This window comes from Triticum dicoccoides, chromosome 6B (genome assembly GCF_002162155.2).
Source record: "Triticum dicoccoides isolate Atlit2015 ecotype Zavitan chromosome 6B, WEW_v2.0, whole genome shotgun sequence".
NCBI classification, from domain to species: Eukaryota; Viridiplantae; Streptophyta; class Magnoliopsida; order Poales; family Poaceae; genus Triticum; species Triticum dicoccoides.
This window is the reverse complement of record NC_041391.1, coordinates 205135008-205148905: the sequence shown is the minus strand read 5'-3', so window position 1 is coordinate 205148905 and position 13898 is coordinate 205135008.

Genomic DNA, 13898 nt, shown 5'->3' with positions numbered 1-13898 from the left:
TGCTATATGGTGTCTTTTTCCCTGGAAAAATCATAAGGAAGCTTCTGGGACGAAGCGTCGCCTTCTCGAGGCAGAACCTGCGCAGGACCAATCTAGGGCTCTGGCGGAGCTGTTGTGGCGAGGAAACATCCCTCTAGGAGGGGGAAATCGTTGCCATCATCATCACCATTGATCCTCTCATCGAGAGGGGGTCAATCTCCATCAACATCTTCACCAGCACCATCTCCTCTCAAACCCTAGTTCATCTCTTGTATCTGATCTTTGTCTCAAACCCTCAGATTGGTACCTGTGGGTTGCTAGTAGTGTTGATTACTCCTTGTAGTCGATGCTAGTTGGTTTATTCGGTGGAAGATCATATGTTTAGATCCTTAATGCTATTCAATACCCCTCTGATTAAGAACATGAATATGATTTGTGAGTAGTTACGTTTGTTCCTAAGGACATGGGAGAAGTCTTGTCATAAGTAATCATGTGAATTTGGTATTCATTCGATATTTTGATGAGATGTATGCTGTCTCTCCTCTAGTGGTGTTATGTGAATGTCGACTACATGACACTTCACCATGATTTGGGCCTAGGGGAAGGCATTGGGAAGTAATAAGTAGATGATGGGTTGCTAGAGTGACAGAAGCTTAAACCCTAGTTTATGCATTGCTTCGTAATGGGCTGATTTGGATCCATATGTTTCATGCTATGGTTAGGTTTACTTTAATTCTTCTTTCGTAGTTGCGGATGCTTGCGAGAGGGGTTAATCATAAGTGGGATGCTTGTCCAAGGAAGGGCAGTACCCAAGAACCGGTCCAGCCACATATCAAATTATCAAAGTAACGAACGTGAATCATATGAGTGTGAGAAAACTAGCTTGATAGAAAATCCTATGTGTCCTCGGGGGTGCTTTGCTTTATATAAGAGTTTGTCCAGGCTTGTCCTTTTCTACAAAAAGGATTCGGCCACCCTGCTGCACCTTGTTACTTTTTTTACTTGTTTCCCATTACGAATTACCTTATCACAAAACTATCTGTTACCAATAATTTCAGTGTTTGCAGAGAACACCTTAGTGAAAACCGCTTGTCATTTCCTTCTGCTCCTCGTTGGGTTCGACACTCTTACTTATCGAAAGGACTACGATAGATCCCCTATACTTGTGGGTCATCAGAGGCATAGGATGAAGATGGTCTCTCTCAAACAATCCTGCAACCAAATAACAAAGAGTCTCTTGTGTCCCCAACACACCCAATACAATGGCAAATTGTATAGGTGCACTAGTTCAGCAAAGAGATTGTGATAAAAGTGTAATATGGATGGTGGAAATATATTTTTATAATATGAATAAATAAAAACAGCAAGGTAGCAAGTAACAAAGGTGAGCATAAACAATATTGCAATGCTCGAAAATAAGGCCTACGGTCAGTACTTCCGCTAGTGCAATCTCTCAACAATGCTAATATAATTGGATCATATAACCATCCCTCAACATGCGATGAAGAATCACTCCAAAGTTGAGAACATAAGAAGAAATTTTTTGTAGGGTACGAAACCACCTACAAGTTATTCTTTCCGATCAATCTTTCCAAGAGTTTGTACTAAAATAACAGCAAGTTATCCTTTCTGATCGATCTATCCAAGAGTTCATATTAAAATAACACCATATGATACACATCAACCAACTCTAATGTCACCTAGATGCTCCAATGTCACCACGAGTATCTGTGAGTTGATTATACGATATGCATCAAACAATTTCAGATTCATAATACTCAATCCAACACAAAGAACATCAAAGAGTGCCCCAAGATTCTACCAGAGAAACAAAGGCGAGAACATGCATCAATCCCTATGCATAAATTACCCCAATGTCACCTCGGGAATCCGCGAGTTGAGTGCCAAAACACATATCAAGTGAATCAATATGATACCCCATTGGCAGCACGGGTATTCATAGCAAGACATACATCAAGTGTTCTCAAATCTATAAAAGTATCCAATCTGATAATAACAAAATCTCAAAGGGAAAACTCAATTGATCACAACAAGATAGAGAGGGGGAAATACCATATGATCTGACTATATTAACAAAGCTCACGATACATCAAGATCGTCCCAAATGAAGAACATGAGAGAGAGAGAGATTAAAGACATAGCTACTAGTAGAAACCCTCAGCCCCGAGGGTGGACGACTCCCTCCTCATCATTGTGGCCATTGGGATGATGAAGATGGCCTCCGGTGATGATTTTTTCCCCTCCGGCAAGGTGCCAGAATGGGGTCTAGATTGGTTTTTCGTGGCCACAGAGGCTTGCGGCGATGGAACTTCTGATCTAGGTTAACTTTTGTAGGTTTCTGAATATATAGGATTTTTGGCATAAGTTTCATGCAAAGATGGGCCTCGGGGGGGGGGGGGCCAAAACCCACCAAGACGCACCAGGGGGGCTGGCACGCCTTGGTGTCTTGTGGGCAGCAGGGGCTCCCCTGTGGTGGTTCTTTGCTCCATTATTTCTCTTTTCTTCCAAAAAATCATCAAAAAGTTTCGTCCAATTCCGAGAACTTTTATTTCTGCACAAAAAACAACGCCACGGTAATTCTGCTAAAAATAGTGTCAGTCTAGATTAGTTCCATTCAAATCATACCAAAACCATATAAAATTGTTGTAAACATGGCATGAATACTTCATAAATTATAGATACGTTGGAGACGTATCAGGTATTTCTCTTGAGAAATGAAGATGCCATTGGGTTGTTGACGAATTTGAAGACCAAGAAAGAATTTAAATTCTCCCTTAGACATTTGATACTCTTCACGCATCATATATGCAAATTCCTCACTGAAACACTTGTTAGTGCAACCAAAGATAATATGATCAACATGTATTTGTGATAGCTCATATCCACATCGGTATTTCCCCAAAGAGGACGGGATGATGTAGCACAACTTTGGTAGGTATTCCCCTTAGTTATGAACCAAGGTTATCGAACCAGTAGGAGAACCAAGCAACACTATGTAAACGGTACCTGCACAGAAAGAACAAATACTTGTAACCCGACGCTTATGTGGGGTTGTCAATCCCTCTACTGGTAATGGTGCCAGAAATTGTCAAGTTGATGAGATAAAATTTGTAGTAGATTGGATAAATAGATATCAATAAAATGCCAAATAAAAGAAGCAAGTAAAAAGTGCAGCAAGGTATTTTTGGGTTTTTCGAATAATAGATCCGAAAACAAAAGCGAATAAAAATATATCTCAAAGCAAATATGATAAAGAATAGACCTAGGGGCCATAGATTTCACTAGAGGCTTCTCTCGAGAAAATAGCATATGGTGGGTAAACAAATTACTGTTGGGCAATTGATAGAACATCGAATAATTATGACGATATCCAGGCAATGATCATTATATAGGTATCACATCCAAGATTAGTAGACCGACTCCTGCCTGCATCTACTACTATTACTCCAGACATCGATCGATATCCAACATGCATCTAGTGTATTAAGTTCATGGAGAAATGGAGTAATGCAATAAGAACGATGACATGATGTAGACGAGATCTATTCATGTAGGAATAGCCCCCATCTTGTTATCCTTAATAGCAACGATACATGTGTGTCCTGCTGCCCCTTCTGTCACTGGGAAAGAACATAGCACGATCGAGCCCATCACAAAGCACCTCTTCCCATGGCAAGAAAAATCGATCTATTCAGCCTAACTAAACCAAAGATTCAAAGAAGAAATACGAGGCTATAAGTAATCATGCATATAAGAGATAAAAGAAAACTCAAATAACTTTCATGGATATAGATCTGATCGTAAACTCAAAGTTCATTAGATCCCAACAAACACACCGCAAAAAGAGTTACATCAAATAGATATCCAAGAGACCATTGTATTGAGAATCAAAATAGAGAGAGGAAGCCATCTAGCTAATGCCTACGGACCCATAGGTCTACAATGAACTATTCACGCATCATCGGAGAGGCACCAATCAGGATGATGAACCCCTCCGTGATGGTGTCTAGATTGGATCTCGTGGTTCTGGAACTTGCGGCGGCTGGAATTGTGTTTCATCGACTCCCCTAGGGTTTTTGGAATATTTGGGGATTTATAGGGCAAAGAGGCAGCGCGGGAAGCCACCAAAGCGGGCACAACCCACCAGGGCGTGCCTGGGCCCCCAGGTGGGTTGTGCCCCCCTCGGGGCACCCTTCTGGTACTTCTTTGGCCCAAGTTGTGTCTTCTGGTCCATAAAAATTATCCAAAAAGTTTCACTGCGTTTGGACTCCGTTTTGTACTGATATTCTGCGAAGTAAAAAACAAGGAAAAAATAGCAACTGGCACTGGGTACTATGTCAGTAGGTTAGTCCCAAAAAATGGTATAAAATTGCTATAAAATGATTGTAAACCATCCAAGAATGATAATATAACAGCATGGAACAATAAAAAAATTATAGATACGTTGGATACGTATCAATTTGGCATATGAACAGCTCACCATCATATGACTTAGTGAAAAGAGTAGGGTCAAGTGAACCGGGCTTGAAACCCTTTTTCTTCAGGAATTCCTTCAGAGTATCATACCAAGCCCATGGGGCTTGCTTGAGGCCATAGAGAGCCTTGTTCAGTCTAAAGACTTTGTCAGGATGCTTTGGATCCTCAAAACCTCATGGTTGAGGAACATACACTTCCTCCTCAAGCTTACCATTCAGGAATGCACTTTTCACATCCATTTGCTATAAGAGAATGTTTTGATGGTCGCATATGCAAGCAATATACGAATAGCTTCAAGCCTAGCAACAGGTGCAAATGTTTCACCAAAATCAATACCCTCAACCTGTGTGTAGCCTTGTGCTACAAGACAGGCCTTATTTCTTACCACTTGGCCATATTCGTCTTGCTTGTTGCGGTAGATCTACTTAGTCGATGGTATTGTGCTTGCATGGATTAGGACGATTCACAAGCTCCCACACATCGTTGAGCTCGAATTGTTGCAATTCTTCTTGCATGTCTTGAATCCACTCAGGCTATAGAAATGCTTCATCAACTTTGTTGGGCTCTATGATAGAGACAAATGCAAAATGCCCACAAAAGTTAGCTAGATGTGAAGCTCTTGAGTGAGTGAGGGGACCAGGTGGATTGATGTTGTCGAGGATCTTCTCGATTTGCACTTCATTTGCCACTCGTGGATGAGATGGACGAGGGCCTTGTTGAAGTTGAGCGTTTTCCTCAGAGTCATTTTCTTCAGGAATAGCAGTTTCTTTACGACGGGAAATGATCACTTCTTCTTTAGTTATTTCTTCACTGGGCATTGTTTCGCCAGTGACCATCAGCTTGATAGATTCCTCAGGAGGCATTTCATCGAGCACATGAGGTAGGTGCTCTCTTTTTGAGCCATTAGTTTCATCAAACCGCACATCTATAGTTTCAACAACCATGTCGTGATAGGTGTTGAAGACTTTATAGACGTGTGAGTCCTTTTTGTAACCAAGCATTAAACCCGCATGTGCTTTTGGTGCAAATTTGGAATTGTGATGTGGATCTCTAATCCAGCATTTAGCACCAAAGACTTTGAAATAACTTACATTGGGCTTTTTTCAGTGAGGAGCTCATATGAAGTCTTCTTGAGGAATTTGTGAAGATATACCCGATTGATGATGTGACAAGCAGTATCAATTGCTTCGGCCACCATCGACAAGGTGTCTTGTATTCATCAAGCATAGTGCGGGCCATCTCAATGAGTGTCCTGTTCTTGCGCTCGTCAATTCCATCCAGCTGAGGAGTATAAGGAGCAAATAGCTCATGAGTGATACCAAGTTCGTCAAGATAGTCATCAAGGCATGTGTTCTTGAACTCGATGTTGTTGTCGCTTCTAATATGCTTGATCTTGCCACCATAATTTGTCATGGCACTGTTAGCGAATCGTCTGAAGACACTCTGCATGTCAGTCTTGAAGGTAATGATATGCACCCAAGTGTAATGAGAATAGTCATCAACTATGACGAATCCATAGAGAGATGTTGCATGGGTTAGTGAATGAGTAGGACCAAATATATCCATATGAAGTAATTCAAAAGGATGAGTGGCGGTCATGATTGTCTTCGCGAAGTGCTTGGATCTGGTCATCTTTAGAGCCTCACAAGCACCGCAAAGGTGACCTTTGACAAATTTGATGCCCTCAATGCCAATAATGTGCTTCTTATTGACGAGTGTGCTCAAATTCCTCATGCCAGCATGTCCAAGTCGTCGATGCCATAACCAGCACTCTGAAGCTTTTGTCATACATGTGGTCAGTTGAGGACCTAGAGAGAAATCTACAATATACAAATCACCTCCCCTAAAGCCTTCGAAGACTTTGGACTTGTCAGATTCCATTAGAACAATGTATCTATATTTGCCAAAGATTACAATCATATCAAGACAACAAAGTATTGAGACAGACATGAGGTTGTATCCTAGGGACTCGACAAGCATCACCTTTTCCATGTGTCAATCCTTTGAGACGGCAACCTTACCTAGACCCAATGCCTTGCTCTTTCCTTTGTTAGCGTAGGTGATATGCTTCAGATGAGACGGAGCAAGTGGAGCATTAGTGAGGAGATTCCTGTCACCAGTCATGTGATTGGTGCAGCCACTGTCCAACACCCATTTAGTAGCTTTTGGAGTATCATCATGTAGAAGCATTAGTCTCACTTACAACTTCATATACTTTAGTTGAAGAATATGATGATCAATTTTGTTAGTGAATTTCATCAGTAAGCATATAACAAGCAGCATAGGGATGAGTGAAATTAGGAATTCATTTCATCATGATTAACTTGCATCCCAACAAGTATTATGTCAGGCCTTCAGCAAATTCATTAGACATTTATTGTCTCTGAAGACCTGACCCTGCAGAAGAGATTAGTTCTCCTGCTTAACCACCCACATCTGAATGGGTGGCTAAGAAGCGATATAGCACAACGCATTGATAGAGAACTTAGGCATTGAAGGATATGCATTTCTCTTCACAGGAGGAGTGTAGTACTCATACGAATATGCAGAGAAGTTCTTAGCAGTTTTGTGCCCATAGTGATTTGAGGAAAATGCACATATTCATCATATCGAGGTTTGTTTCCCTACATAGAAGTGTTGGTACGAGCATGAGTTGGCCTGCGTCCATTTGACGACTTTGGTCCAGGTGAAGAATTTGCCCTGGGGTTGTTTCTTTTCTTCAGCGGCGTCATGATGACATTCACCTGAAGATTTTGAAGAACACTTTTGGGCACCCAGATTTTCTTCACCGGGGGACAATTCCTGCAGTTAGTACCAACGCAAATACTTCACCATTCTGGTTTTTGAATAGCTTATAGTTGGAGTCAAACTACTCATCAGAAGAATGTGGACTATGAAAGTTGTAGTTAGATAGAGTGGATGGATCAACTAGAGGTCCTTTCGTAGCAACCCATGTGGTTTTGGGATATTGCTCAGGTTTCCAATAAGATCCATCCGCATTCAGCTTTCTCTCAAAAGCAATACCCTCTTCCCTAGGGTTCCTATTCAAAATCTGCTTCTTGAGCACATCACAAAGAGTTTTGTTCCCTTTGAGGCCTTTGTACATGCCTGCGATGTACAATTCCTTCAAACCTACATTTTTGTCAGTAACACTCATGGTCTCCTCATATGAGGGAATTGAAATGATAACCCACAAGTGTAGGGGATCGCAACAGCTTTCAAGGGTGAAGTACAACCCAAATTTATTGATTCGACACAAGGGGAGCCAAAGAATATTCTTGAGTATTAGCAGTTGAGTTGTCAATTCAACCACACCTGGATAACTTAGTATCTGCAGCAAAGTATTTAGTAGCAACTTAGTATGATAATAAAGGTAATGGTGGCAAAAGTAAAGATGATAGTTTTGGGGGTTTTGTAGTAGTTGTAACAGTAGCAACGGAAAAGTAAATAAGCGAAGAACAATATGTGAAAAGCTCGTAGGCAATGGATCAGTGATGGATAATTATGCCAGATGCGATTCCTCATGTAATAGCTATTTCATAGGGTGACACGGAACTAGCTCCAATTCATCAATGTAATGTAGGCATGTATTCCGTAAATAATCATATGTGCTTATGGAGAACTTGCATGACATCTTTTGTCCTACCCTCCCATGGCAGCGGGGTCCTAGTGGAAACTAAGGGATATTAAGGCCTCCTTTTAATAGAGAACCGGACCAGAGCATTAACACATAGTGAATACATGAACTCCTCAAACTACAGTCATCACTGAGAAGTATCCCGATTATTGTCACTTTGGGGTTATCGGATCATAACACATAATAGGTGACTATAGACTTGCAAGATAGGATCAAGAAAACACATATATTCATGAAAACATAATAGGTTCAGATCTGAAATCATGGCACTCGGGCCCTAGTGACAAGCATTAAGCATAGCAAAGTCATAGCAACATCAATCTCAGAACATACTGGATACTAGGGATCAAACCCTAACAAAACTAACTTGATTACATGGTAAATCTCATCCAACCCATCACCGTCCAGCAAGCCTACGATGGAATTACTCACGCACGACGGTGAGCATCATGAAATTGGTGATCAAGGATGGTTGATGATGACGACGGCGACGAACCCCCCCTCTCCGGAGCCCCGAACAGACTCCAGATCAGCCCTCCTAAGAGAGATTAGGGCTTGGCGGCGGCTCCGTGTCGTAAAATGCGATGAAACTTTCTCTATGATTTTTTTCTCCGCGAAATGGAATATATGGAGTTGGAGTTGAGGTCGGTGGAGCTACAGGGGGCGCACGAGATAGGGGGGCATGCCCCCCTGTCTCGTGGACAGCTTGTGGGCCCCCTGGTGTATATCTTTCGCCCAGAAATTCTTATTAATTCCAAAAAGTGCCTCCGTGGATTTTCAGGACATTCCAAGAACTTTCCTTTTCTACACATAAAACAACATCATGGAAGTTCTGCTGAAAACAGCGTCAGTCCGGGTTAGTTTCATTCAAATCATGCAAGTTAGAGTCCAAAACAAGGGCAAAAGTGTTTGGAAAAGTAGATACGTTGGAGACGTATCAACTCCCCCAAGCTTAAACCTTTGCTTGTCCTCAAGCAATTCAGTTGATAAACTGAAAGTGATAAAGAAAAACTTTTACAAACTCTGTTTGCTCTTGTTGTTGTAAACATGAAAAGCCATCATTCAAGTTTCAGCAAATATTATGAACTAACCATACTCACAATAACACTTAGCTCTCACAATCACTCATATCAATAGCATAATCAGCTAGCGAGCCATAATAATAAAACTCGGATGACAACACTTTCTCAAAATAATTATAACATGATATAACAAAATGGTATCTCGCTAGCCCTTTCTGAGACCGCAAAACATAAATGCAGAGCACCTTTAAAGAACAAGGATTGACTAAACATTGTAATTCATGGTAAAAGAGATCCAGTCAAGTCATACCCAATATAAACCAATAGTAATGAATGCAAATGATAGTGTGCTCTCCAGCGGGTGCTTTTTAATAAGAAGGGTGATGACTCAACATAAAAGTAAATAGATAGGCCCTTCGCAGAGGGAAGCAGGGATTTGTAGAGGTGCCAGAGCTCGATTTTAAAATAGAGATTGAATAACATTTTGAGCGGCATACTTTCACTGTCAACGCAACAACTATGAGATGGCTGTATCTTCCATACTACATGCATTATAGGCAGTTCCCAAACAGAATGGTAAAGGTTTATACTCCCCCAACCACCAACAAGCATCAATCCATGGCTTGCTCGAAACAACGAGTGCCTCCAACTAACAACAGCCCTGGGGGAGTTTTGTTCAATTATTTTGATTTGCTTTGATCTTTTTGGATCATGGGACTGGGCATCCTGGTTACCGGCCCTTTCTCATGAATGAGGAGCGGAGTCCACTCCTTGTGAGAATAATCCACCCAGCATGGAAGATATAGGCAGCCCTAGTTGTAACATGAGCTGCTCGAGCATACAAAATAGAATTTCATTTGAAGGTTTGGAGTTTGGCACATACAAATTTACTTGGAACGGCAGGTAAATACTGCATATAGGAAGGTATAGTGGACTCATATGGAACAACTTTGGGGTTTAAGGAGTTTGGATGCACAAGCAGTATTCCCGCTTAGTACAGGTGAAGGCTAGCAAAAGACTGGGAAGCGACCAACTGAGAGAGCGACAACAGTCATAAACATGCATTAAAATTAATTCACATTGAATACAAGCATGAGTAGGATATAATCCACCATGAACATAAATATCGTGAAGGCTATGTTGATTTGTTTCAACTACATGCGTGAACATGTGCCAAGTCGAGTCACTCAATTCATTTAAAGGAGGATACCATCCCATCATACCACATCATAATCATTCTAATAGCATGTTGGCACGCAAGGTAAACCATTATAACTCATAGCTAATCAAGCATGGCACAAGCAACTATAATCTCTAAATGTCATTGCAAATATATTTACTTCATAATTGATGACTTAGAAACGATGAACTCATCATATTTACAAAAACAAGAGAGGTCGAGTTCATACCAGCTTTTCTCATCCCAATAAGTCCATCGTATATCATCATTATTGCCTTTCACTTGCACGACCGAATGATGTGTATAATAATAAGAGTGCACATGCATTGGACTAAGCTGGAATCTGCAAGCATTCAACTCAAAAGAGAAGACAAGATAATATGGGCTCTAATTTAAATAAACAATCATGCATATGAGAGCCACTAAGCATTTTCAATACGGTCTTCTCAACCCCCAAAGGAAAGAAAAGAAAAGAAAACTATTTACAGGGAAAGCTCCCAACAAGTAAGAAGAACTAGAAATCTTTTGGGTTTTCATTTTAATTTCTACTACAAGCATGGAAATTAAACTAAAAAATGTTTTTTTCTCAAGGTTTATCAAACACACAAGAAGAAAACTAGAAAAAAAGGAATTAAACTAGCATGGATGATACAATGAAAGAGTATGAGCACCGACAACTAGTGTGTGAACATGAATGTAAAGTCGGTGAGAAATACGTACTCCCTCAAGCTTAGGCTTTTGGCCTAAGTTGGTCTAATACCAAGGACCGCCGCTACTCTCTCCGGTGTAATGAGAGGTGTAATCAGGATAATACTGGCTGGTCATCTCCGCATCCCACTGGACAGATGATGCACGATAAGGGTCCAGCTCAGGTTCAGGTTCTGGAGTAAAAGCTTGGGCTCGATGATTGTTCACTGCTTCGGTGTGACAAGAAAATTTTCTGCAAGCAAATCAAACAACAGAGGCGCAGGCAAAATAATAATCTCAATGTGTTTCTTATTGAATCTAAGTTTATACAAGAGAATTCTATCTTCGTTGTCAACAATAAACTTGTGTGCTACCATGCTCTTGTAATCTAAAATGTGAGGAGGCAATTTTATCTCCCCTTCTCAAGGTGCCTAATGGGTATCTGAAAATGTCTAGCAAGACGTGCAGCATAAATACCTCCAAATATGGGGCCTTTTGTACGATTCAGGGCTAGCCGTTTAGCAACAACGGCAACCATACTAAAAGTATTGTCTCCAAGCAAGGAATGTTGAAGAATGATAATATCAGGAACGCTCAAGTTTCCACTATTTCCACGACCAATCAGGCATGTACTAGCAAATATGCAAAGTAGCGTAAAGCAGGAAAGTTCATGCTAGAGACTTTTGCCTCAGAGCCCTTCTTTGGCTCCTCTACAGCGATAGTATTAACAAAGCCACCCACATCTTCACGATGGGGTTCCTATAATTATCCCTCATAAGGTATCCTACACACCGCGCAAAAAATACTTAAAGACATTTCTCTGAATTCATCATATAAATGAAATGATACTGCAAGCGGTGACTTCTTAGGATAATAATAAAAGTTTTGCACGAAAGTATTTGTGAGTAAGAGATACCAATTGATTCGGTCGTTGATGAAATCGGTGAGGCCTGCAGTCTCGATCAAGGAATAAAAATCTTCATGGATTCCAGCTTCTTTCAAGAAATCCTCGCATGGCCATTCACACGAGCGTACTTTCGCTAAGCGAGGAAGATTATACTTGGCCTTTTCCTTCTCTTTGGCTTGTTTTTCCTGAGAGCCTTGGCTAGAAGAGCCCCTCAAAAGTTTCCTCGACATTTTCTAAAAATTTCTGAAATTTTTAGTAACTTCAAGATAAAAGTGCATAAAACCAAACAAGATTGATAGCAACTACTCCTACAAGTGCCTAGAGCCTATATCATGCACTGGAATTGCTTGGGACCTCAAAATTTTAACATGCAAGCTCAATAACATGGTCACCTATGCAGCAAAAATTTGCAATGAATAAAGCACTAGACCAAAAACTAATTGGACCAATGGAGCAGTCACATACCAAGCAACAATCCCCCAAAGCAGTTTTGTGAATGGAGCTTTGAGCAAGCAGATCGAAAATCACAGCAAAACGAGCTAGAACTCGTGCTTGAGATGGATGGGGATTTTTTGGGTAGAAGATGAAGTGTGTGGGTGCTGGCATAAGTGGAGGGGAGCCCCACGAGACAGGGGGCGCGCCCTATGGGGGGGCGTCCTCCACTCTCGTGGCCTGGTGCTTGCCCCTCCTGCTGTGATTTCAGTGCCTAAAATCCTCAAATATTCCAAAAAAAATCATACTAAATTTGCAGGGCATTTGGAGCACTTTTATTTTCAGACTATTTTTTAATGCACGGATAATTCAGAAAAGAGACAGATACTAGTATTTCTGCTTTATTTAATCTAAATAACAGAAAGTAAAAAGAGGGTACAGAAGGTTGTGCCTTCTAGTTTCATCCATCTCGTGATCATCAAAATGAACCCACTAACAAGGTTGATCAAGTCTTGTTAACAAACTCATTCCGAATAACACGGAACCGGAGAAATTTTGAATAACACTAAGTTACCTCAACGGGGATATGAAAATCCCCAACAATAAGAATATCATACTTTTCTTGACAGTAGGGAGAGGAAATTCAAAACCTCCAAAAATAATAGTTGGAACTTTTTCAATAGAATTGATGCTATGAACTTGAGATTGTTTCCTCGAAAAGTGTACCGTATGCTCATTACCATTAACATGAAAAGTGACATTGCCTTTGTTGCAATCAATAACAGCCCCTGCAGTATTAAGAAAAGGTCTACCAAGGATAATAGACATACTATTATCCTCGGGAATATCAAGAATAACAAAGTCCGTTAAGATAGTGACATTTGCAACCACAACAGGCACATCCTCACAAATACCGACAGGTATAGCAGTTGATTTATCAGCCATTTGCAAAGATATTTCAGTAGGTGTCAACTTATTCAATTCAAGTCTACGATATAAAGAGAGAGGCATAACACTAACACCGGCTCCAAGATCACATAAAGCAGTTCTAACCACTGTTTAAGATATCTTCCGATATTCCGATAAATCGGCCGATTTATCGCTTACCGTTATATGACCGATAAGATAAATCGGCTGATAAATCAGCCGCATATGGCGATAAATCAGCCGATATGCCGATAAACTGGCCGATGTACCCCTTATCATGGGTCCACCGATAAGTTCCCGATAAGCGATATCCCCAACATTGGTTCTAACATAATTTATTTTAATAGAGCATGGTATAGTTGGTACACCCGGATCTCCAAGTTTCTTTGGTATTCCACCCTTAAAAGTGTAATTAGCAAGCATGGTGGAAATTTCAGCTTCCGGTATATTTCTTTTGTTTGTAATGATATCCTTCATATACTTAGCATAAGGATTTACTTTCAGCATATCAGTTAAGCGCATACGTAAGAAAATGGGTCTAATCATTTCAGCAAAGCGCTCAAAATCCTCATCATCCTTTGACTTGGATGGTTTAGGAGGAAAGGGCATGGGTTTCTGAACCCATGGTTC